This window comes from Harpia harpyja, chromosome Z (genome assembly GCF_026419915.1).
Source record: "Harpia harpyja isolate bHarHar1 chromosome Z, bHarHar1 primary haplotype, whole genome shotgun sequence".
NCBI classification, from domain to species: domain Eukaryota; kingdom Metazoa; phylum Chordata; class Aves; order Accipitriformes; family Accipitridae; genus Harpia; species Harpia harpyja.
Window position 1 is genome coordinate 48,463,778 of NC_068969.1, and position 27,807 is coordinate 48,491,584.

The window sequence follows — 27,807 nt, forward strand, 5'->3', positions numbered from 1 at the left end:
TGGCTGTCAATTCCAATGCTGCTGGCAGAGGGTTTATCCAGTTAACTACACTTCAGTAAAAGGAAAATAACCCTGAGACTGCATTGTGCTGATCAGCTGGATAGGCAACAAAAATGAGCAGGGTTTTGCTCCAGGTGAATTAGTTGTGGTGACAGTGTGAAGGAAAGAGGATGAGGAACAATGTGCCTGTGGGAGCAAGGAGGCACACAGACTGGAGAAGGACAAGGCATTATTTTGAGACATGAATAAAATGCATCACAAATCTTCCATCATCTTACAGATAATATGTTCATGTTGAGGACTCTGACTCATGGTCTCTGGCAAGCTGTAATAGGGATATTTAGAAGGTTATCACTCTCAGCTGTCCCTTTGTGCTGCTGCCAAAGGTAACTGCCCTGGAGTGGGCGTGGCAGATGTGAATATGCACTGGTTCCTCAGCTGCCGCAGTTCAAAGGCAACATACTAGCACAAGCCATAGCAGCAGAAAATGCCTCAGCTGAATCCAGTAGAGATAGTCAGAGCCCACAGTTTTGTCCATTTGCTTCTGAAGCAAGCTTGGTGTTAAGCAGCTATTTTCTCTGAATTTTCAGGAATAATGGTAATAAAATTACAGACTTCTGGACTTTACCAATAAAGACTGTTTGTCTCTGAATAGAAAAGAGAGGGAATGGATCCAACTGCTGCCTGGTAAAGTGACACAGAGGGAGGTTTAGAGTGAAGGATCTCTTGATATGACATTCTGATAGTTTTGTTTCCTCTTCTCTGCCTTCCTCTGAAATCGCTCCTTGCTAAAAATAAAACCAAGCTGACCACCTCTCTTTGGTGGCAGAGAGGGTGATCCCTCTAGACCCTGGTGTGTTTGGGTCACATGTGCAGAGCCAAATCAAAAGTCACTTGAAACTCAGGTAAGGAGAAAAATGTCTTCTATTTCAAAAGGGCTTTGGACACGTGTATCTTTTCTAGTGCGAAGGAACACATTGCAACATGCTATCGTAGCTGCCTCTCTGACACTGTTCCTTACTGCTAGAGGACTTTCATCTAGAAGTGGTACCTCAATTTCTCCCATTTTCTCCACTTTGGACTGAAAAGCTTTGATTTAAATTATGTCATTGGACTTGTTAAAAGTTAGTTACCGTGGCAGATGAGGTCTGAACAGGCCCTCTGGCTCTAGGTGCTGTGAAGCAAAGATTCATTCATGCTTATGCACCACAGCTTGACGTTCACTATGAGCTTTTCAACTGGCCAATATGAAATGGCATCGCCTTCGTGTCTTCTGTCATACCAAGACCCATTAACAGATTCCAAGGAGGACCAATGTCAAGACAGAATGACAACTACTGAATTTCACCTCAAAAATATATTTTTCATGTTCTTAGCTGATAGCAAGACTCATAGGAATGCCTGTTTAATTAATTTCTAATAGGGATGGAACTATATAACCTCTGGTAACATAATAAAATAACAAGAAATTCTCCAAATTATGCATTATGATGCTGCAGAATCATGCCTGATTCTCATTTCTGTTACTGTCTCCTTACATTTTTCAGCAAAATTAAAGATCTGCAGAAAGGTATAAGTTTAATGAGCATCCTGGCTAAGGTTTTCTTGCTTGCCCAGTGCAAAATCCCTCTCTTCTTTGCAATATACAAGAAGGGGAATTGTGACTCTTGTGTTTTGGTCCAAATGTCTATGACTTCTCTAATGCTTCAAGGTCAAATGTCGGTCTCCTGCCTTCTGGAGTGCCTGACTGTAGATGTTCCCAGATTTAATGCATGCAATCTATTCTAATTATCTTTTTTTTAAATTTCAAAATATATTTCACTCATGAGGGAAAAAAAAATCAAAAGAAAGTCCCAAGCAAATGTAAAGCAGCATATTAATGAGGCAAGGCTAATTGCTGTGAAAAGAATAGTTATCTGGGTTCCAAGATTAGTTACATGTGCTCTGGTTAATAAAATGAAAACCTTGCATATTTGAAAGTCCTTTGTCTCATCCAGCTGTTTCCAGTTTTTCTGTCATTCAATGTTGTGGAATACTGTGTCTAATATCCCTTGGAAGGCAGTGGGTGTCTTTTCACAAAACACAGTGTTTGCACAGTTTAATACTCCTTTATTCCCTATCCTGTAACAAATAAACTCTGTGGTATGAGCATTCCCTACTTCTAAACCCACTTACCCCTTCTCACTAATAAACATTAATGAGCAATTGAAAATTAATTGTAACAGTTTAGTCTGAAAACCTTTGTTTGTCTTGGATGGAACTTCTTTTAGTTCTGTGGAATATAGTTTAGTCACTTTTTGGAATGAAAAGAAAAAAAATCCATTGTTTTGCCTGTGTTAAATAAATTCTACTAAAATTCCCTCTGAGAAATTACCACTCCACATGTCACAGGGCAGAAATAATATAGGATTTCTTAATGAGAAAAGTATGTTTTATCATCACCCCTGTGAACAGTGACCAAGGACCACAAGACCTTGAAAAAACATAGTTCATTTCACAATCAGCAGGGTTTTCTGGATTACCTGGAAACTCATTCAGCATTGGTCAGACCTTATCCCAGGACTGAAAGGGATTTTCCAAGTAAGTACTATGCATGCATGAACATTTTAAATCAGTGCAAAGACTCTCCTTCGCCCTTCCATGAAACATTTTTTGATCCTAGGCACTACAGGAAAGAAAGCTACCAAATTTGAATGCAGAGTGTTAAGAGCAAAGTTTCCTGCTTCTCCTAGCAGTATTTCTTGGTATCACTTGCACACATGTTTATAGCTTGCCAAATATGTCTTCAGGAAAAAATTTGCCCAAGGTCATACCGGCAGGCCTATTGCAGTTATTTTGTCTTCCTCTGTGGCATAATCTGTCTTCTAAAGTCATCTGGTAATTTCCACATTTCCTGCTATTTCATGGATTTAGTACATTAAAGGTGTCCTTGTTCTTTTCTGCTTCATTTCCTGTGACACTTTATAGCTTCTGTGGCTTTGGTTTTGTACTAAAGGTTTTAATTTTGCTGTGAGGTATTGGAAAGTTTTTTATGGCTGGCAGAGCATGCAGGGGATTTGAGGCAGGGGCTCTGTGGACCCTTTGATGACTGGCTGGTCACCTGACTGTGCCTTTCCAAGGGGCTGGAGGTCACAGCTCAGGCAGTCCCCGCCAGTCCCACACTCCAGTGTTCACTCCCAGGAGTTTCCTCTGAGCTCTCCCTGGTGTGGCTCTCCCGCTCCCGGAGCCCTCCCGACCTGCAGCCCGCTTTTCTGCCTGTAACCTGTCGATCCTGCATACTCATGCACCCGCCTCCTCTCCTGGCAGCCCACAAAAAAAGCAAGGTTTATGAGCAGTGTAAGTTTCCAGCAGATTTCCCAAGTGATGCCACTATCTAAAGATCCCTCCCCAAATAATATGTCTGTTGATATAAAGAAAGAAACACTGCAGGTTAATAAATCCCTAAAGTATGCTTAGGGAAAAACAAGCTATTAAACAACTGAACTGGTTTCCCAGGTGGACTAAAGATAGGATAATTGTGAAGGTTTTCTATGATTTGGGAATTGAGTAACATATTCCTGAAGTAGAACTCCCCTGTTATACATGATTACAATCTTTCTTATTGACAATCACACAAAATTTTTATAAAGCTCCTCAGCTTTCAGAATATGTGAATTACGTAAGCAAAATACAGACTTTACAGCTGGATATTCAGATACAGACATGAGTCACAAATATTATATTTTGCTACATAGTGCTAATTGAGTGTACCCTATACTGTATATTCAGCATATGGTAGCTGAAGTCCTGTCATGTAAGTGATGTGAGTTCTGAAACAGGAAGGTAAGAAGAATAATAAATTACTTGTTCCCAACTGGCAAAAAGTGATGATGGCACTTAAGCTTTTTATTAATAAGCTGGTACAGATGGTTGAAACTATGGTGGAAGTACACACAGCACATGGCACAAGTGGTGAGGTGATTCTCTGGTGAAGGAAACTGTAAAGAGCTTGGACTCGATAATCTTGAAGGTCTTTTCCAACCTAAATGGTTCTATGATTCTATGATTCTATAATACCATAACAAAAAGGGGCAAGCAGTAACAAATTAAATGCAAGACAACCATGTATGGTGGAAGGAATATTTTAAACTGCTAGTGGGTTCTGCGTTGGTCACTGCTTCTGAAAAGACAATGTGGGCTTCACTGTGAGCAGCTCGGTGAAGTTGTCCATTCAAAGTACACACTTGCAGTCATAAAAGTAAGTAAGAGCTCCCTCTAGACTGAATATGCTGCTGTGGCTGCTAGCCCACAGAGGCTGTCCAAGACCAGTGAACTATGCAACCACAGAACTGGTGAACTGAACTAAGTATTATACCCTCTCCAGAAGAGCCTAAAATAATGTCCTAGTATGTAAGGAATGCCCGTCCTATGGCCAGATATCATAAATCACGTCTCGCTGTATTGCAATCAAGTTTCTAGTGCTGATGTGTAGGCTATTGCTGATCACTTTAGCCTGTAGAATCTATATATGGGGAACAGATCTTCCTAAGCTAATTGCAGGGTTTTTTACCAATTGCCTTCCATAGGGAAGTTGCCCTTTGAGAGGCCAGGGGCTCGTAAAGTATTAGTATCTGGACAATCTCTGTAGCTGTGTCCTAAAAGACTCATAAACAGGACTAAAAGTTCATCTTCTGCTCTAACAGTCAAAGGAAAGATGATGGAATGAAACAGCTTGATCAGAGAGGAAGCCACAAGGATTTTGGTTTTTAAGGTCTTTGGGTGTGGGGGCAGGCTCTGGGAAGAGTATTGCTGCTGGGGAGTACGTGGGCAAGGCTCACCACACACACCTTTGCTTGGAGGAAGACTTATGCCTGTTAGGAGGAAGGTCTTTTGTATATGCAGTTTGGGTCTCATTTTGCAAATACAGCCCTGGAACAAATATCTCAAAATGGAGCTGGGGAAAAAAATGCTGACAAAACTGACATTGCCTCTACAAATGCAAGTGCTGGGTGGCTGCAGTTGCAGTGGCCACAGGAAGAACAGCTTCTGCCAGATTTTTAGTAGACCTCCAAAAGCACCTCTGTGACCAGGGGACCAAGTTCCTGCCAAATGTCAAGTTTCTGTGGTACTTTACTCTCCGGCTGCTAATTCTGTTTCTAGAAAAAGTTACAGCAATGGAATTAAAATGGGCAGAATGTAGTTTTTTGCCTCAGCTCTTCAAAATAGCCAAGCCAACTTCACTTAAACTGCCAAAAATGTTTTTTCCCTTCAACCCTTCTGGATGTAGACTGTATGCAGCTCTTGGTATCTGTGTTGCTTTACATCTTCTCTTGTGATCATTTAATCATGTAACACACAGAGTAGGTGTATAAAAGGCGAAGAATGAATTCATTGTGAGGTTTTGGAAAAGGTTTTTCAGTAAGGCATATTGTATATAGAGTAGCTTCCTTCCCAGTGTAATTGCACAGTTATATTTTTAAATAATGAAATCTATGACCCCAGAGAAAATAATAAATACATTAGTTCAAAGCAAAACCAAATGCTCTAATACATATAAAAAAGAAATACGAACAAAAGAAATACGTCATGTATCACCAGCCTTTCCAACTGAACCCTTTCCAAAGTAAATCAAAAATCTTATTGAAATTGTTTCTAGTTATCATGATCTCACTGGGTAACGAAAGGATTTTCTTCAATAGCCTGTTATAACTCAGTCATTATACCACAGTGAGGTAATTTGCTAAAACAGCTGCCTCTGATGAGCAAACCTTTCCATCTGGCAGAACCCAAATAGACACAAACAAAGTCATGTCAGTTTTTCTTACCTAAATATAAAAAAAAAATAAGGTCTTTCTGCTCTGGTGGGATCGGTCTTTGAACTGCAGGAACCAAGATTTGTTTCTTTTTTGATGCCCTTCTCTTACCCTCATACCCACAGACTTGGCCCTGGCTACGAGAGTGTTGATATCATGCCACCTTTGAGATGGATTACAGCATAACTGGGAATGTGTTTGCAATATAAACATTCCACCAAGAAACCAGACAAAATTAACAGTTGTTGGAACTTGTTAGCTTTACCGAGACAGCACTTGTGGATAGTTTGTTTTCATAGGTTTTTTTTTCTTTAAAGACACTTTTTTATTTTTAATGTGCTAAGGAAAATTCCACTGTTTCTTAGTAAAACCAAGGTACTGCTGCATGCACAAAATCCGAGCTATACAGACTACACTTTTCACAAAGAATCAATAAAGAAAAAGACTGACATAGCTTTTGCACTCTCAGGAGACCTGTAGAGTAATCTCTAAAAGTAATACTGAATGTGACCTGGCTTTGTGTTAATTGTTTTTCTCTAAACTGTATAAATATTGCTGGTTTTCCATGACCATTTAGGCTCAGATAGGATAACCAAATTTTCTTTGAATTTTTTTAATGCACACACTTCTTGTCTTCTGTAAATCTTAACTGTATATGTATAATAAATGAGCATATGTATTTCCTATGAGCATTTTAATTAGTCATTAGAAAAGTCTTTGCAATACATTGTCAAGATAGAATTCACATTCAAAAAGGCATTTCAGTTTGTTAGCTTTTCTTCTTAATGGAAAATGTTGTAAGCAAAGTTTAAAAACATTTCTATTAAAATTAGTGATAGGATAAATTCCTCTGTCTAAATATTTTCTCAGCCAAAGGCCTGATATATTTTGCGTGAAGTCAGTGGAAAGTCTCCCACTGGCTTCAACAGAAGTTACATCAAGCACCAAATATGGAAAACTTGGATCCATGTGTAGGTCTGGATCCAAGTATTTGCACTTGGGTCCCATTTCTGTAATAAGTGGTGCCAAAATGCTAATTCTAGAAAGTCTTAAACTTTCAGGAAGTTCGGCTTGGGATTCAGATGTATCTCTGCACACTCTTAATTCTCTGAGAAGGAAATCTACACCTGTGGAAGTGGTTTTCCCAGTACACAACATTATCAATGTACTTAAAATGTTGTTACCCTCACTAGCAGACTAGTGAATATAACAAGGTCCCTTGACACTGTAGTGATGAAATCACAGGCCCAATAAGGCAAAAACAGATCAAAGAAGTACTTTGCGGAAAATCTGCCCTGCGATAACGTGCTGCACACCTCGTTCTGTAGACTCTCTACAGAGCCTGCAGGATTTGGCCACAGTCTATGAACTCTGCCTTGCAGAGTACTTGGAATCTCAGAAACTTAATAAGTGACCATTAATAAAGTCACAGTTCTGTCTAGAATTGTACAAATCCTTGTACTATAAAATCATATCAGCACTTTAGGAGAAAGGATATTATGAACTTGTAATATCAACATATTTAATGTTCTCTTTGACTGCTGGATGTAATGTAAATTTAATATACAACATGGCAAGATTGTGATATTCAGCATTGTCCAAAAGTATGGGTTGCCTCTTGTGTCTCTTTCACCCATATGCTGTGTATTACTGGTAATGGGAATATATGATTGAAAGCAAATTTCTCTGACAGTGGTCTTAGCCTTGTGCCAGCTGTAGTTAATGAGAAAGTTTCATTTGACTTCAAAAGGAAAACCACCGTCAAATACAGGAAACACAGTAGTAAGATCTAATAGTTAATTATACAAAAGAAAGGTAAGAAAGAAGCCTCTGCCAATCAGTCTACTGCTGAGAGTGTTATGAAACATGTTTTGCAATAATAATCCCTTCTCTCTAAACACAAACACAGCTAGAAAAGATTAAAAAGCAAATATTGTGTTTACTGACATTTAAGGTGCTGAGATCTAACTGTACACCTGTTTGTCGGGTTCGTTTCATTTCATCTACTTATATTCCAGCTCCAGCTATTCTATATTCATTTACCTGGATATTATTTTTATACCATTTGTATCACTCTTTAGTAAACCATGTTGAGAAAAGCTAAATTCAATTCTTATATTTTACAAAGAGCTTTTTGTAGGCAACAGACATGTGGGAATGAGACATCAGTATTTGGAAAAAATTACCTGAAACCACCATTTTGTGAGTCTTAAAGGTGCACGTTTTAACTAATAAAATTATTTTTAAAGTCTTTAGGTGAAATTAGTGTTATGCAAAGAACAAATGGTGGCACTGGGCAATATCCTCTGCTAATATTTGATGTTCTGATTTATATTAGCTGCAATAAATAGCAATAATCACACTGCATCTTATTTTTGCTTTAAGCTTTTCGAATACATCTGTGGTCAAGATTAAAGGAGCTAGTTTGCAGCAGGTTTCTTAAATATTTCAACAGTAGCAATAATGTAGCTACTGCATGCACATCTGTATGTCATTTTATGCATATGGATTTGATTTTGTATTTGTTACAGTAGATAGCCTGCAGCGTCCCAATTTTTGTGCAAAGAAGGTTATCATTGCCCCCAGATGCTGGTGAGCAAGAGAGGAAATACTCTGCTAGCCCTAATATTTTTCCAAAAATTCCCTGCTTTGGGAGAGAGGTGTTGATTTTATCCACTTCCAGGTAACTGTTAGGCTTCCCTTCTTTTCCCTAATGGGGTAGAAGATTGCTTTGGAAGAAACTAAGTTTTGACAAAAATAATACACTTATGACCTAGGTCCTGCCTGACTAACATGATGGACCTTGTTTTGGTCTTGCTAGCTTTGCCAAAAGAAGGTAAGTGGCTGTTCTTTATCAGACAGAGGTGTGAAAAAGAGAAGTTGTATGTTGTAATTGCTTATGGACATCAGTGTTCCCTCTTCAGAGCCATAATCAAGGCCTTTCTTTTTTTCTTTTTTTTGTTTTTTTTTTTGTTTGTTTGTTTTTTTGTTGTTGTTGTTGGCAGGTTCACAGTGACAGAAAGAGAAATGATGCAAGTGGATCTGTACCTGCATCTTGGCTGGATCTCTCTATCCTTGAGGAGTTGGCCATCATACCCTACCAGCAATTGTGGACAGGAGGTGACATAACTTCCCATAAAGGTGGCTGGAAAAGGATAACCTGTTCCTTTATCTGTGTCCAAATGCTTCAGCTGTGTTTTTCAGGATAGCCTTGAACCTGTTGTTGGAATCCGGAGCTTTGTTTGATTTTAACATCACTAACGGTGGACAAAAGCCTATTAGAAAGACAGTCAATGAGGAGGGTTTGTTGATTCAGAAAGACATCCCAATTATTCTTTTTCTGAGGCAAGTGAATTCTGATACAATTATACTGCTCTTTTTCCTGATAATATTTACAACTGTAATAGAGAGTTCTGTAAAGTACATTAGAGTTAATTGAAGAAAACACAAGATAAAATCTATGCGGAAAAGTTGAAAATTCTCCATGCAGTGGTCTGAACTCACAACTAGATTTTATTTTTAATTTCCTTACACTTTGTTATTTATATCACTGTGTTAACTTTATTTAACTTTTCTTGACATTAGAAGTGGACTCAGCATTCTTATTTTGAATTCAGATTTGAAACACCCCGAAGTTCAAGGAAGTTCAATGCTGGGAGTTTTGTTTTGGCTTCTTATAAAGAACAAAATTCAGACTTGGCTTTAAGTTCTGACATACCTAGTAGTTAGATATTGCTTTTGGCCCAGATCCTTTTCTACTTATGATGTAGCTACAGGGCTTGCATTTCCAGAGCTTTACATTCTTATGATTATGTAGTGTTTACAAGATGTTATTATTATGATATGTAAGTGATTGTGCAACGGAGGGGACATATCACGTCTACATTTTATATGATATCTGTAAATATTTGGCAGCCTTTGTGAAGGCGTGGCTACCCTTCAACCAAAAATGTTTTTACACAGTGTGTCCATTCAGCTTTTGAAAGTCAAGCTTGCAACATTCTTGCAGAGGAAAGTCCTCTGCAAGTGTGGTTGTAATGGTACAGCTTCCTTAGTGTTGTTCAATGTAGCTGCGTGGGAGTGGGCACATCACAGAATCATCAGACCCAGGAGGTGCAATGTATTTTCCAGAAAGCCCTCATTACAGAATTTGTCAGTGAGCACCAGGTGGAGAACAAGACCTCCCAGAAACCTGCCTTCCCCTCTCCCAGTAGCTCTCAGAGCACAGTGATTGCCTGCTGCAACCCTTAGCCCCAACAAGAGTGGAATCTAGTTCAGTGCAGTGAGGATACACACATTTTGGAAAAATGTGTATCTTTTTTTTTCTTGTGCTCAAAGATCAACCAGGTGATTTAGATGTCAACAGTGAATATGTGGTAATTTAAAAATTATTAGCAGCACTTTCAGCTGTGACTTTAAGACTGAAAACTACTTGGCACAGGGAGCAATTTTTTTGGCTGTTAAAACATTTTTAAAAGGTAGAATAATATATAAGCCTTGCTCTGCTACACAGTACCCTTTATCATAGAATCATGGAATCATTTAGGTTGGAAAAGACCTTTAAGTTCATCGAGTCCAACCGTTAACCTAACACTGCCAAGTCCACCACTAAACCATATCCCTAAGCACCACATCTACACATCTTTTAATACCTCCCAGGATGGTGACTCAACCACTTCCCTGGGCAGCCTGTTCTAGTGCTTGACAACCCCTCCAGTAAAGAAATTTTTCCTAATACCCAATCTAAACCTCCCCTGCCGCAACTTGAGGCCATTTCCTCTCATCCTATCACTAATTACTTGATAGAAGAGGCAAGCATCCACCTCACTACAAACCCCTTTCAGGTAGTTGTAGAGAGCGATAAGGTCTCCCCTGAGCCTCCTTTTCTCCAGACTAAACAGCCCCAGTTCCCTCAGCTGCTCCTCATAAGACTCGTGTTCCAGGCCCCTCACCAACTTGGTTGCCCTTCTCTGGACACACTCCAGCACCTCAATGTCTTTCCTGTAGTGAGGGGCCCAAAACTGAACACAGTACTCGAGGTGAGGCCTCACCAGTGCCGAGTACAGGGGGACAATCACCTCCCTGCTCCTGCTGGCCACACTATTTCTGATGGAGGCCAGGATGCCGTTGGCCTTCTTGGCCACCTGGACACACTGCTGGCTCATATTCAGCCGGCTGTCAACCAGCACGCCCAGGTCTTTCTCTGTTGGGCAGCTTTCCAGCCACTCTTCCCCAAGCCTGTAGCGCTGCATGGGGTTGCTGCGACCCAAGTGCAGGACCCGGCTCTTGGCCTTGTTGAGCCTCATACAGTTGGCCTCGGCCCATCAATCCAGCCTGTCCAGATCCCTCTGTAGAGCCTTCCTTCCCTCGAGCAGATCAACACTCCCACCCAGCTTGGTGTTTGCAAATTTACTGAGGGTGCACTTGATGCCCTCATCCTGATCATTGATAAAGATATGAAAGAGACCTGGCCCCAGTACTGAGCCCTGGGGAACACCACTTATGACTGGCCACCAACTGCATTTAACTCCATTCACCACAACTCTTTGGGCCTGGCCACCCAGCCAGTTTTTTACCCAGCAAAGAGTACACCTGTCCAAGCCATGAGCCTTCCTTGTGTTGTTCATGTATTTATAGAAATATTTTTTATTGTCTTTTACAGCAGTAGCCAGATTGAGTTCTAGCTGGGCTTTGGCCCTTCTAATTTTCTCCCTGCATAACCTCACAGCATCCTTGTAGTCCTCCTGAGTGACCTGCCCCTTCTTCCAAAGCTCATAAACTCTCCTTTTTTTCCTGAGTTCCAGCCAAAGCTCTCCATTCAGCCAGACCAGTCTTCTTCCCCGCTGGCTCGTCTTTCAGCACATGGGGACGGTCTGGTCCTGTGCCTTCAAGATTTCCATCTTGAAGAACATCCAGTCTTCCTGGACTCTTTTGCCCTTCAGGACTGCCTCCCAAGGGACTCTGTCAACCAGGCCCCTAAACAGGCCAAAGTCTGCCCTCCAGAAGTCCAAGGTGGCAGTTCCACTGACCACCCTCCTTGCTACTCCTGAGAATTGAAAACTCTATCATTTCATGATTGCTATGCCTGAGATGGCCTCCAGCCATCACATCACCCACAAGTCCTTCTCTGTACACAAACAACACGTCCAGCAGGGTGCCTTCCCTAGTTGGCTCACTCACCAGCTGTATCAGGAAGTTATCTTCCACACACTCTACGAACCTCCTAGACTGTCTTCTGTGCTGTATTATATTTCCAGCAGATATCTGTTAAGTTGAAGTCCTCCACGAGAACAAGGGCTAGTGATCATGAGACTTCTCCCAGCTGCTTACAGAATATTTCATCTCTCCGTTCTGGCTGGGTGGTCTGTAACAGACTCCCACTATAATATCTGTCTTGTTAATGGTCAGCTTTGTTTTGATCAGATTCTAAAATATTAATTTTCTGAAGAATAATACTACTTAATTATAAAAGCTTTAATAAACCAAATTTGTTGGTTTTGGATGTCTTGGGATAATAAAATTCTCAGGAGTAGTGAGGTGTTTTGCTTCTGCCTCATAATTGGACAAGATTGTGATTATTTTATGATAAAACTGCACCTCCTGCTAGGTTGCACTGCTTAATTAATGTACTCTTTTTCAAAGAACATACCAGCCCATGAGAAACCAGGTTGTAGCCAGATGTTAGATTTGTACTACTGACATCATTTAACATGTAGAAAAGGGTTTGTTTTCTGTTCTTGAAGTAAAAAAGTTGGAGAAAGGTGATCTCCTGCTCTGCCCTATTTCCCTTTTGCTGGGCAGTTTCAGCTCATTGATTACTGCAGTGCAGCATGCAGTACTTTTATTTAGCTGTATCTAATGCATACCAGGATAGGGCAAGAGACTGAAAACTTCAGTCCTTAACCTGGTTGTAGAAAGCAGCATTCAAATGTCACAGGCTGTACAGTTTTAGCCTTCAAGGACTGTCTGGGAAGGAATGAGAGTATCATAGTTCAGTTTCTATGGCAAGTTGGTCTTTGCTACACTTTCAGAGGCTGCCAGAAAGAGTGGTGGGTAGGATGATGCTCTCGGTGTGTCTGCTGGGACTTGCACAGATGCCCACAACATGTTTCACCCTATTGACCTGTCCTTGGTTTGAGCTGATGACCTGGAGTCTAGAGGTGCAATAGCTGGATTACGCATCACCTGGCCCAGTAAGCACATTAGCAAAGCCTATCTCCACGTCTCTGTATGTACAGTGCCAGATTTTCAGTTGATTGCCTCTCACTTCCACAAGGATTAATTTGATACAAGATACCACCCTGGGTTTTTAGGCTACCTGCAAGTCTTTGGAAACTCTAGTCCTCTCTTGCCTGATGTGTTCTGCACTGTTCTTGAGCAGGGCAAGTGTGGTGGAAAAACAAAAATAACCCTGTGATAAGTAAACCTCCACAATGCCCAGCACTGATGCAACAGCAATGAATTTAGAGCTTTCACACTTCCAAAAATGAAATGTTTTGACCTGCTGTTAGATTGGTTGAAGGCTTCTTTGAACCAACTCCAATTTATAAGTATTATGTTGCAAAAGCACTGATACCATCAGTGATAGTGGCACCCATTGGAATAGAAGTACCTTACATCAAGCACATTTTGAAAATAATGTTACCACGTAAAAGCTTCTCTCCTGCAGAAAATGGATTGTACAATAGCCTATCAGTTGGAGAAGAGTGCACAGGAGAAAAAGGGAGAAATAAAAATAATAAAACCCAATCCTGTGTAGAACATTAGAAACGTGGCACTAACAAAGACTTCCCATTCCACACAGAATTAGTGCTGGCAGAGGCAGCTCACAGGGCTGTCAGTGTACTCAGCTGTGCAGAGCTGATTATAGAAGATGAAAGAGCCTGGCAATTTATTTCATCTCACGCTGAAGCACTGCTGACAACTGAAAGTGAGGACAGAAGGATTCATTTGTTCAACTTCTGTTTTAGAAAGCAGGCTTCAAATGATACAACAGAGAAAGTGGAGGGAAGTGCTGTGGTGTAATAAAGTGTCTATTTTTTATTTTGCTGACTCCAAGATTTATGTTTTCAGCTGTTGGGGGTTTTTAGGTGGGGGGGAGAGTTGATATTTGAGAAGCCTGCAACACCATGTCACTGGTGAAAAAAAGTAGGTGGTATTGACCTAACTTAATACATATAATAATGTTATATACACGTGCAAGTATGCAGATGGAGAAGCAATAGATAGATACGTACACATATTTATATATACGTAAGAGTAAATATATTTAACACCTTTCTTTCCATTCTATTGTGCTGTGGCCTCAGGAGTTTCATAATGCCTTTCCATGCTGAAATGTTTGAACTGGGGTATTTAATTGTAGTATTAACATTTATTCAGCAATCATAATAGTGTATATTTCCTGGCAAACTGGACGACGTGTATTTCACTGCATTTTTGATGCACTAGAACTTCAGGAATAGATGGCAGAAGCCCTTAAGCAGGGAACATGTGTGGGTATACTGGCTAAGGAACAGATAGGGTACAAAGCCAGTCTGGAGATGGAAGTTGGACCCTGCTTACCCCTCATCTCTGTGCCTGTGGCAGGTGGAACAAGAGACAGTAGCCTTAAACCGTGGGCAGAAAAAGCCACATTTCAAAGGGTAAGGACAGCGAAGCATGGGAAAAGAGAGCCTGGAAGTGCCTCCCCTCCCTCCCCCACTGGAAGTCTTTAAGAAGGAGTCAGACTAACATCTGTCAAGGCTGACAATAGTATAATTGATCCTGCCTTTGGGCAGGAAGAAAACTAAATGATGTTTTGAGGTTCCCATGGTTCTCTGTGTATGTTGGTTATTTTCAAGGACTTCATCTTTATTTTTAAATTGTGGTTAACCAACCATGTTATTTCCCTTCAGTGCTAAAACACAGTTTACAAGTAAAAACAGCCTTACTATAAAAGAGTCAGAAGAAAGGTCTGCTGAAAAGGTTGTTACGTCAAAAACTGGTTAAAATCTGACCATGTTTCTGCACGTATCCTAAACATTACATGCAGTCAGTAGGATCTGGCATCTCAGAGGCCTGAACAATGGCCTCTCAGACTTTGCAAATTGAGACCTGAAAGAAATGACATCCCTCCTAAGATTTTGTCACAATTATGTGTTTGGTTCTGGAATTATAAGATTCATACAGGCCAAATTATCTTCCTTCAAATTCCAAATTCCCATTGCTTTATTTTTTCACTGCCACAGAAGCACACCTAAATTATTATCCCAAAGTGTAAGCTATGTGAACATAATCAATTTTTTAAATTTCTGGTCTAACAGGAAAATAGTAATATATAGCTTCAAACTGATCTGAAACAAGCAAAAAAAAAAGGTTTTTTTCTCATTAAATTAGAATTCAGCAGGATCACTTTTGTATTGAAAGATGTATTTTGCTGAAGAAGTTCAAAGGCTTTATAAAATGAAGTACTGAAAATGTTATTTTACAATGATCAAAATGAAAACTTTTGATTCTTTCCATGTTTTTAAGGTTTTCATTGTCAAAATTATGTGAACAATGCAAACTTCATAAAATTCTTCAGGTGGTCTGAAGCTTTGTTTTTTAATTTTAGGTGAAGTTTTTCACCCAATAATATCAAGTATGAAGACTTCCAGGAAATCCAGGTTAAGAGCAGTTACAAAAAAGAACAGACAGACTTAGGATAAAAGAGAAATTATGCTGAATCACAGCTTTTGTGTAAGTTTGCAGGGGCAGGTGCAGCAGCAAAGTGAGTTCGGGAGGGCTGTGCAGTTGCTAATGCATCATATTAAGATGGTACTCATGGGAGACTACCTTAAGCTAGATTAAACTACATGTATAATTTTAAACATTGTTGCCCTTTTCTGCATTATAAAATCTCTTAAATTCCTCCCCCAAATGTATTTGAGTATTTTCCTTGCTTCCAGAATATCACATTTCAGAATAATGATGCAAAAGAACATTTTTCTGATGCAGCTCTTTTCTTATTTACTCTCCCCTTGCAGGTTTTCCCTTACACATAAACTTTATTCCTTGATTTTTATTACACCAGTGTGTATTTGCAGTGATGATAATTTTTGGAACATCTACCTGTATAATAAAAGGTACAGTCACTGAGTCACAAAGTGTCCAGGAACAGAAAGCTTAGAGCTGTCAAGGATGATACTTCTCAGTGCTGTGACCTATAGAAAGAAAAAATACAGTGCTAGTATTTATCACAGCAGGTTGCCAGGTAAACAGCCACTAGTCATTTAATACTTTAACATACAAAAATCAATTAAATGTAATCATCCAAATATGCTCAATTGCTGCTTTGTGGATCTTCTGTACAGTATGAAGTGGTGTAACAGGAAAAACAGAGACAGACATCCGATTAGGAAATTGGTCACTAACTAATGAAAATCGGTTCTGCTTTGCAAAGCAAGGAACATCAGACAAAAAGGCGGCTTGGCTCAAGCAGTTGATTATCTACCTAAAACAAGCTGCTTACATGAACTGTAACACTTCCCCATCTGCTGTTTTCATGCTGTGTCCTTCCAAACCTAAGTACCTGGTCCTGTTGCAACTCTCCTCTGAAAGCAATGCCTAGGCAAAATTAACAATCAAGACACAGTTCCTTTTGTCTTTTCTCTGCCTCCTTAATAGAGAGGGCTGGACTCAGCCATGACAAAATGTGGAGAGGAGGGTTGCACACAGAGGGTTTGGGAGCACACTCTCTGCTGCCGCTCCCAGCCAACACTATGGCTTCGTGGCACCCTGCGGTAAAACCATGCCTAATACATGATTCGGTCCCCAGATCAATTGAACACCCTTTAGTGCAACCTGGTTTACTCCTATTATTTCATTATAATTCTTCATACAAACTGATTAGCTTTTGCTAGTCCTGTGTTGCAGAACAAAAACTGGAACAGAAGGTTACCTCTACAGTGCTGTGCATCTGGTCTACATGTGAGGGAGACATGATCCTTTTTGTATTAGCTGAGCATGCGGTACATCATACATTTGAATCCATGTTTCAGCCTGCTGGTCTGTCCCTACTGTGATCCTAAGTCAGCAGTAACTACCTCAATGTCATCATATCCATGGAAGGAGGAATTTATATCATGTGTATTCTGCTGGTTACTTCTAGGCTAATAATTTTCTTTTCTAAATCAATATTTGAGAAAACAACTTGGAGAAGAAGGAGCTTCAGTATGTGAACAGTAAGAATACAGACTGTGAATCTGGATGGCCATAAGCACTAACTGCAGACAGCATCCATTTAATTGACACATTTTCTTTGTATATAGTCTGTTTGGTCCACATTTTGACCATCAAAGATGACTGGTTTGCTACTGTGTGCCTTGTTAACACCATATTATAAAGTATATATTATTTTAGAAAAATTACTAGAAGGTGAGGTGTCATTTCCAGGTAAGAGAATATCCAGTTTTAATGAACGTTTTTTCATGAAGACATGTGCTTATGATAGCTTATTTCAGAGTAAGTATAACAATTCTGTCAAGCAACAATATATTGGTAGCAACTGCTTTTGAAGAACAACACTAGCTGCTAACAAATTTATTTTTCCAACATCATTTTGGAAACTGTGTTTTCATAAACTCAAAACCAAACTGTACTTGATATATTTACTAACTAACTGCCTTATTTCAACAGGTATAAAAATGAACTTTTCTCTGGTGAAAGCAGTAAGGTTCAGCTCAAACTATGATGTAGGGAGTATCAATCTAAGTCACATTGGACAAGTATTCATGTTTCAAAACAATAGTATCTCCATTGACATGATGTGGTGCTCTCTGTCACAGAAGCTGGTGTCCTTCATGAGGACAAAGACAAAAGACATTCCTCTTCTATAGGTGATCACACCTCCTTCAGTTAGGGCCATGTTTGCAGGACTGTGTTGGGAATATCTGTTTTGAGGGTGAGCAAATGAAAGCAAGAGCCCAGCAAGCCCTTTACCTACAGTGAGCCTGGGAAAGGTTCTTGAGTCTTTAATCTCTACCTGCAGCAAATAATCCTCACCCTGTGTGAAGGCATGACAGGGAAGCAGTAAGGAGTTGGTATCCTTGCCCTCACTCCTACTGTCCAATTCTCACTGTCATATTTGGAAGTTGTTGACCTATACAGTACAGAAGAGACCAGTAGACTTCAAAACTCAGTATTCATACCAATTCATATCATGTGGAATGAAGGATCATGTTTGCTTTTATCTGTGAACTATGTATTTTGGGTAAACTATGGAAAAAATCTACAGTAGTGGTTGATTTCATCACTATTAAGTCAGTGTTATCAAAGAAAGAAGAAGATAACCAAGTTTGTGAGTTGCAGAAAAGGGCTATTTGAGAGACGACCTCCCAGAATCTTCTTGTTTGGAGGGGAGCAGGCACCTGCGCTGTCTTTGAAAAGGCTTGAATACGTAGGCAAGGGCAGAGAATTCGAAGTAATACATGGGACAGAGGTGGTCAAATAGTAAAATTGCAACTCCATTAGCATTGAATCTTTTTAAAAGCTCAATATCCTGAATCTGCTTCTGAAAGACTCCAGACTGGTAAGTCTGAATGAATTCTCTGTTGGAAATTCATTTAGAAAGCAAACCTAACTCATTGTAATGTGGTTAGAAAATGCACCAGCCTCTCAAAAGACATAGGAAGCATGAAAAGGAGAAATGAGATGCTTTTTTTTTTTTCTTTGCAGCATTGACCTTGAAAGGAAAAGGTGCATTGAACAAATCATGGGGTGCTATTAATATTTTGGAATATTTCTCAGTGTAACAGTAAATGACTAAATGTGTTTATGTTGTCACCAGCCTTAATTCCCGATCAATCTAGTGTCTCTGGTTTTTAAGCTAATATGATGCCTTTTCCTTCAACATTTATAGCCCTTTGAGTTATATACTGATATAATGATTATATGCTAGAAATGTAGAAGCATGAGATGAGGGTAATTTATTAGTACCTTTTGTCTACCTATTTAAGAAATTAATTCCACATCTTCTGAAGAAGTGTTCTGCAAAAAATTGTTGTTCAGGCCACTATCTGTCATATTATGTACATGCTGAGGCCTTAACAAGCTTGGATTGTGAATGTACTGATGCTCAGACCTTCAATAAACAGTGCAAAAGTAAAAAAATACAGTCATCAAAAATTTTAGAGTTCAGTCTGTTTCCATAAAACAGCTTGGAAACACTAATTTGAATCACTGTTAGAAAAAAATCTGGTCCAATTTCAGCTGATGGTGGTTTGGATGCTTCAGCAAATGTCTGAATACTGTGTAATAAATTTTTACTTTTCCAATGCATTTCAATCCAGTTACAGGTATAAACATAGTTTTGCTGGAAAACAAAGCAGGAATGGTTATACTTTTCATAATGTTGATGTTACTACTCGCTTTTTGTGATCTAGCAAATGCCAGCAAGGAATACAGGGAGTCTCTGTGTGCCCAGAAGGTACGAGTCTAGTTAGAAATGGAACCCAGACTAAATTGTTTTACTTAAGGATTGGAGACTGTTGATAGTTGTAGGAAAAAAACGGATTACTTGTCAGTTAATATGGGAAGCTGTGTGGCAGAAAAAGGTCTGTGATCTTTTAAGAAGGGAATTATACACTAAATTTTAAAATACAGAGAGGAGAGTCATTGTGGGATTAATTAGGCTGTGGTCCTCTTACACACTAAGTAGTCTTCTGAGGAACTTATCTCTGGCAGTATTTCTGGTGTGGAAACCAGGCTTCTTCCAGGGTCTAGCTCTTGATCACTCCCACAGTGGAGCAGAGACTGAGGAACAGTCTAGTGGATAGAATGCAAGATAAGACTTCAGTTTTGCAGGAAACCTTGGCCCAATTCCCAGTCCTATTATAAACTGTAGCCTTGCAGAAATAATTTAATTATTTTATGCCACAGTTTTCTATTTTAGTAGCTCCCTACATCCCAGAAGCATCAAAGGTAAATTGTGTTAGCTGCTGGAAAGGAAATATCTCAGCTACTAAGGTGCCAGGGCTGATGGGAATTTTGATAATTAGGTAAGGATATGCAGTAGTTCGTTAAGGTGGTCAGGCTGCTGAATGATAATGGTGACAACGCTGCCTATCCTTCAACAATCTGCCCACATTCACTACTCTCAGGTCCACTCCTACAAGCATCCTCCAAGACCATGGTATACAACTACTCTGAATGGTGCCTGGGAGTGCTAGCAGGTCCTGATAACAGCACTGTTGATACCATTAAGCTGTTACCATACTTTTAACTCATGGAAAATAGCAGCCTATCAAACAACTCCTGAGCACATTCAGGTAACTAGGTTGTCCTGCGGACCACTTCAGGAGGCAGTTTGCTTTGTGTTCCTCCTCTGGAAATAGGAGACCTCACTGGTGAAGACATGGACTATGCTGTCCCAGCTGGGCTTGACACCCAACTAGACTTCACTAACTGCATAGCTGTGGTCTTTCAACCAGCATTGGCTGGGACCTTGCTCCCTGAATACTGGTGTTTTCTGATGTGATGCAGTGCTTTCATGTCTCTTTCAGAGACACAGATTGTAGCTTTAGCTAAATTAGTTGAAATAATATAAGCAAGTCTGGATGATCTTAATCCTCCTGTCCAAAGTGGGAATGGCCAGAATTTGTATCTGATGGCATTGGCAGGAACAAAAACTTTCAGAATTCTCTGCTGGCAGCCTAAACTTCTAGTCTGATTCTTTCCCAAAACTGTTGGTCTTATTTCCAGTTACCAAGACTGCCACATGTAATTGCAAGAGGGAAGGAAATTGCCGGCATAGGTGATCAAGTTGATCTTCTAATTTTCTTGAGCCAGAATAATGAGAACAACTCTAAATGGGAAGCCGGAGAGAAGGAACCCACACAACAAATCTGGTCCTTGTTAGTATTACTGATATGTGGTAGCAGTTTCCTTGTAATATAGCTCCGAAATATCATTGCAGACTCAAAGTGATTCCAAAACATTGAGCAGTACTTGAAAATGAGTGCCAAATATGCAATTATTTTCTATACACTGGCCTCCCTCTCACCCTAGATTGCTGTTTTACATGCCATAATAAAGACAAAAAAAAAATAGATTAGGCTGAGAAGCTGTATAAGCCTTTACATATTTCCTTTCTTTTACTAGCATCTTATGGCTTTTTTTTTTCTGTGTGGGCTGATGTAGGTGCCTGCTTATGTCTAACCCTTTTATAGTGCTTTGTCCTCATACAAATAATCATGAAAGCACATCAAATAATAACAGCAGGGGAATTACTATGCTGCCAAAATGTTCCCATCAAGCAGCTAGAGTGTAGTCATCATTATAATCAGTTTGAGATGTTGAATGTAGTTAAACCAGCTAGCTCAGCTCCTCTGAAATCTCTGAAGCTTTTCTCCTAAGAGTATAGGAGCTTCGAACTATAAATAAGGATCATTAAAGTGTACCAGAAAAAAACCAATCCATCTGTGTCGCTGCATGTACATACACATATATGTATGTGTATGTGTATGTATGGCAGATCCACAACCATGAAATAGATATTTTTCAAAGGTTTAAATATTTCAATGTTTTCTTTTTTTACTTCAAGGTTTTGGCTATTCCTCAAGGTGAAAATATGGAACATAACAAGAAAGGGACGTCTGCTTTAGCATTTCTCCTTAATTCTCTCTGCTCCTGCAAACGTATTTCTATGTAGAAATGCTTAATTTAGTAGAGGATGTTAAGCATTCCACGTGATATTTGTAGTTAACTGAATTAGGGTAGCAAATTGTCTTCCTGTTTTATGCCTTGTTGCAACCATTTGTAAAATGGAATTTTATGATTCTACCTCACAGATGTGCAGTGAGACTGAAAATATAATTTTGACTCCCTTTAAAGAAGGGAAATTACCTAAATGTGCCAAGTGTTATGTGAGTGCTGGTGTTAAATTAGTGTATCTTGTCTTTGGCCTCTGATTCCTAATGTTATTTACAGAGACAGCTGCACTTGTCAATCTCTTCCTGAAGACTCATTTCATTTTCTTTATTTCTGCTTTGAGAAAACTTCATTTGTGACTCTCATTTTCCAGTAAACATTCTTTTTCTTTTTTTTACCCTCTGCTTGTTTGCTCCAGTTAGCTACCTTCTTTTTTTTTGAGCTCTGCGTCCAAACTACCCGGGTTCCTTTCTCCAAAAGTCTGCTCACACTTCAGGAAATATTTTGCATCTAAGGCTATTACAGCTCTCCAGATCTTCCTTTGACCTCCTGACAACAGTGTTGCAGGCTTACCTCTGGGTGATTTCCTTGAGTCCTCCACACTTCTTATTCCACACAGATGGGAAGTATGTGTTGGGTAAAGGGAAGCATCATACAATATGTCAGCTACACTTTAAAAATACCTGAGCTAGATAGCATTTATGCTATGGCACTGTGAAAATGCACAGAGTTCAGATACAGTAAGTCTCAAACAGTGTTATCTGTTCTTTGTGCTAAATGGTTTAGCATTTGCATATTAGTTAGCCTGCACATATAGGGACAATTCCTTCTGTGTTTTTCATACATATTTCTGATGTGCCCTTCAAGTTCTGTTGTCTGTTCAGTGCTTAAAACACATAATGGGAAGAAACATATCGTAAAGAGGTGAGCCTGTAATGTCTACACTTCACCGTAATGCATGTGGCATATCTGTTCCCACCTCTTAGAAGGTGTTTTGGTGAGCCATATATTTCACGGAATATACCACAGAGTGCTCACTGTGAAATGTTATGATAAGGCATTAAGCAGCCATTGTAGAAATAGATGAATGGAGAAAAGTGTAAATGAACAGCGTAAGTGTACAATGTCTCTTCCTTAATTTTTATTTTATCAACAGTACTGACAGTTTATAAAAGGTGTTGTAGTTACAAATATGTATTATAATTCCACTACTCTAGTGGAACTGAGCTTCTTCAGAAATTGTAAATCATTGATTTGCTGGAGTCACAAAGGTATGTAACTTGGCTGTTCCCAGGGTGATGGCCGTATTTCTAAAACCCCAGTTAAAACAAAAATAGCAAAGATGTTGGAAGGTAAGTTATTTTGTTCTGCTTCCACATTGTTTTACTACTGTGTTTATAGCATGTTGTCATGTCCATCTAAAAGAGGAGAATGAGAAAAACAGGAACAAGCCCTTTGATTTTGCAACTCTGCGAATCCTTACTCAGCTGAGTGATACTCATCCCTGTGGTCCACTGAGTGACCAAGAAACCTGACTTGCAACATGGTTTTCAAGGTCATATACTTATGTTGTCATGAGAGGCACTCATTATTTTGATTTTCCTTTTTTGTTCATTGGGCACAGGGGGGGTTTGCACCAGTCACCTTGGAGCATCTAACATTATACACCCAAGTTAGGATGCTAATTGCCCTTGAATAGTACCTTATTTAGGAAAGAGAAAAGAAGGAGGCATATTCAGACTGTGTTTCAGAGCTGCACAGTGCTGATTAGCCCTTTGGAGGTGATCAGCCCTCTGCAGTCACATTACAGGTAGCCCAGAGTAAGTGAGGTTCCTGGCTTTGGTGTCTCCGACAGGTGCTTAAGGTTGCGTTATGTGAATCCCTTCTTTGTGTCTGCTCCTGCCTTCCCTGAAAGCATTAGGAATCCTTTTGTTCATTTCAATAGAAGCAAAAAGAGTGCACTCTCTCTCTCTCCCCCCTATCCAGCCCATAAGCAGAGTTTAAGATATACCTTGAATTTCATGACCTATTTTTTTCTGCAATTCAAATTAGCCTTTTTTTAAACCTCAGCACTTTCAGCTATTGCTCCAAAAATGACAGTGTTTCTTTTCTGAAAACTCATTAGTAATGTTTTGAAACACTCTGTTTACAAAAGGTTTCCTCTTATCCATTAAAACAAATGAATGACTTATCAGATTTCAGAATACTTGTAAGGTGAGCTCTACAGATCCCATTAAATGTTAAAAGCTGTTTGCAAGAACAGTGTGCCTGTCTTCAAGCCTTCAGCTCACAGTGTGCTTCCCAAGATCTTCAGATTTGTGAGATACAACAATAAAACATAGAAAAAGGATTATCCTAATTTGAAATAGGTCAGTCTAAAGGTGAAATCCTGAGACTGGTTATTTTAACTCTCTGGTGTTCCCAACAAAGTTCAGGAAGGTTGAGAATATAATACAGGAAAAAATGGACTGAAGTACAGAAAAGATTAAGTGAGCGAACTGTACAGTCATGACCCCTGTATATAATAAAAACGTTTTCTGGGCAAAATTAAGACTGCTGTTAGATGTACATGTACAGATTGACTGCAGATATATACAGCAGTGTAATTTTTGTCCACTTTGACTTTTCTACTGCTTGATTAAAAGACTAGACATTTCCCCTTGAGATTCACTCCTCTGCCTAATGTGCTGTAATTGCAACAGAGTGCTTAGTACAGCAGCAACGAGCACTATTCTGTAATAAATTTAGGTCACTGCAGAGTTCATCATGTAGTCCATGGCAACAGAAGATAAAGCACCAGTTAGTTCATCTCTAGCTTTTAGCTGCAGTGTCACTGATTCTCCTGTCTAATGATATTAATAGAGCTAAATGTAAGCAAATTGTCCAAGTCCCAAGGTCTCTTCCTTCCTACTGTGTATGTAATATTTCAGCAAGAGAAAACATAATGTAGCAGCATTATAAAAGAAATGTGAACCAGAAGAATTCTTAGCCAAGAAAAAGACAATCACATTTTACCTTGGAGCATTCCTTTCCTATTACCATATAATCCCTCAGATCAATATTTTTTAAATCCTTTTGTTTTTACAAACCCCTACACTTATTTCTTATTTCTCTAGTGAAAAGCAGAAGGAAATTGTGCAAGGCTTTCAGAAGTGTTGATTGCAATTGCTAAGTATTTGGAATGAGTTCAGGGAGCACTTTGCTACAAGAAGAGGGTTTTTCTGTCTGCTTATTTACTTGACCTTGTTCTTGAGAATATTTTATTCATTGAGCTTGTTTGCAAGGTGGCCATTCAGATTAAATCCTAGCTGCAGGCCATATCTAAGATTTTTCACGTCCAGGTTTTTTAAGTTTTATTGCTCCACCATCTGATATACTCAAACACCAGTAGATGCCTATTTCTGTTCTCATGCTGCATTAGGAGTATCAGTAGGATTGAAATACTGTAGCTTGGCTTGCATAAGACTGTGCACAACTAACTTTTTCTTCATTTAGTTATGTATTTTAATCTTTTACTGTTGATGATGATGATGCCTGTTGATTACCATATCTTCCATGAAAGGATTGAGAGAAGAGTTCAAAGCATTGAAGCATAAACATGAAGAAGTGGAATCTAAAAAAAAAAGCTAGGGGTGGGGGTATTGTTCAATTTTAACTTTAACATATATTATACTTAGAACTGGGAACAGTGAACTGCAGTGGATTGCAGAAGTTCAGCACACTTTTTTTAGCTTTGAATTTCTTAACCTTAAGAATCTCAAATATTTTTGAAGAATTTAATAATAGTTGTATGCAGTGCCATATAAATCTCTTGTAGTTGTGAATGTCAAGAACAATGGCAAAAGGGCATCTTACAAGAATATAGAAAGCAGAAATATGTAAGTTGTCTACCAAATTAAGGGCATCAGGTTGCATCTGTCTTAGCTCTTTGATTTGTGGCAAAACCAAAGTATTGAGTCTGCATGATTAGGATGGATGTTTTGAAGGACATCTAGGAAAGCTAAGAGTTTCTCACCTGGAAGCTATAAGTTCTTGAGCATTCATGATATCATTTGGAATCTCCTTGTAAAACTTTTCCCATGTAAGTTCCTAAGATGGAGCTTTTTTTAATCCATAAATTGGTTTCTGTTTGAGTATCTTACTTGACATCTCAAAGATGAAGTCCAAACCGTTACTTGTGTGGTATTATATGACCAATGGCCCACTTGAATAAGCTTTTCTGTGCACATTTCTCTAATTATTCTTCAGTTTTCAGATTTTTTTGCTTACAGCAAAGCACTTCTGAAACATACAGACCCTAATATTCATTACATATAAACTATCTTTAGTGAAGTCAGTGAAGCTGCAATAATTTGTATCAACTAATGAGCTGATCCACGTTTTACACAGTTCTTGCTTATCCAAAAGGTTAAGAATTTTAAGACACTGGAAAAGCCAGTTGGATAGTCTATGAAGTGGTGTTTATTTTGCAGTGCGTGTGGAAAAATACGCTTTGAAAGAGAAATAATGAAAGAAATTACAGTTCTACTTATACCTTATTGAAATTATTCATATGGTGCAGAAAAGAGAGACAAAGGGAATTTTCAAAACTCTTTGAAATCTGTACATTTTCAAACACTTTCACCAAATATAGCTCTGACCTGAATCTGCAGCCATGTGAGTCAAGTAACTCCTATTTAAAACAATACTGAACTGATTATGGGACCTGAGTTTGATTCCAGTTCTGTGGCGTGTCAATAACTTTGAGCGAAGTTGGTGAAAGGTACTAAGATCTTGCTGAGATAGTCTCAGATCACAGGCTTTCCATGTCAAGTCACTTTTGTTTTCCTCTTTTAAGAATACAGAGTAACGGCTTTAATATGGCTTTTCCAGCCTTACCTTATATGCTTCCCTTATCTTTCTACAACATTTATGACAAGATCTTTCTTTCAGGCCTGATTTCCCTTGCACTCCAGCTGTGCTTATAGTTCTGTTCTTAGATTCCCTTTTCCCAGATGTCTCTGCTGCCAATTTACTCCTGTTTTCACTCACTCAGTTTTTTCCCCAAGTAAGGATATTGTTACAGACCTCAAGATTTGTCTTTATATAATCCTGTCCACAGCAGTCATGACCATTTCATTCTTTTTTTCATTCTGAGATTAAAAAACAAAACAGAAGTTCCTTGTTTCAGCTGTAGTTTTATTGCTAAATGTCCATGATTTTCTTGAGTGCCATAGATTTGCTGGAATTTGTTTCTCACATCAGGCAAGCAGCTCTAATGCCAGACAACAAGGCCCTGCTGATCATGTGCAGGTTTCTAACTTAATGTCAGACTGAATTTTTAAGATACTTGCAAAACAGACATCAATAGAGTCTATAATTCAAGATCTTAAACCAGACATACTTTCAGGATAGCTCTTCAGTATAGATTTTTAGGGATACAAATTTTTAGGGAAAATTTTACTTTCTGATGCAAGGCAGTCAACAACTTGTAAATTGGAGACAGATTCATATATAATGAAGTCTTCATAAGGTCCTTCTACTAGAACATGGAAGATTAATGATAAACTTTGGAATTTAATATCCCAGTGCCTTATCCACTAACATGATAGAATGAAAAGAGACTACTGTCAGACAAACAGTACTGAAAGAAGAGTCAGTTTGTGACATTATCCTAACTGAAAAAAGTAATTGATTTTGATAGATGTTTTATTGCAGATGGAAGTTACCATTTTATGAATTAAGAAAGGAAAACTTCACTTAAGACAGGCAGCCTTGCAGAAAATCATCTGGGTATTTCATCTGTCATTTTAGAAGTTTTACATAGTTAAACCTGTTTTGCTGGTTTAAATTTAAAAGGGATTCAAACCTTTCAGTACAATGAACAAAAGCTGACATACCATATTCTTCTGTGTTACAGTGGAAAGTTTCTGAAGTCTTTAGGTCTTACATATCTGAGATACTTCTGGAAGCCTGAGAGGAAATTACTACCTGGAGACAGCCTGTTGTTTTTCTGCTTAGAAGATGGCCAGAATCCAGCTTTCCAAACTAGCTGTCTAAAGGATGACAAGGTTACAAAAAGTTTCTCACCAAACTGTGGGAAGTGGGGAAAAAAATTAAACTTTTGATGACGAAGTGCTTCTTATGAACCTGCAGAGATTTCAAGATTTTGATACATGATGGGATTAACTGGCATAACTGAGTTGAAGGGTAATAAGAGTTTTATTAAACCTACATTCTTTCCAAATTCTTTTTCCCAACATAGTGTGATGACTGTTAAAGTAAAAATGTTCATCAACATTCACTGAAGTGCCTGAGTTACTAAGCACTTATTTTATATTTACTGTAAGACTAACTTTGATTTTCA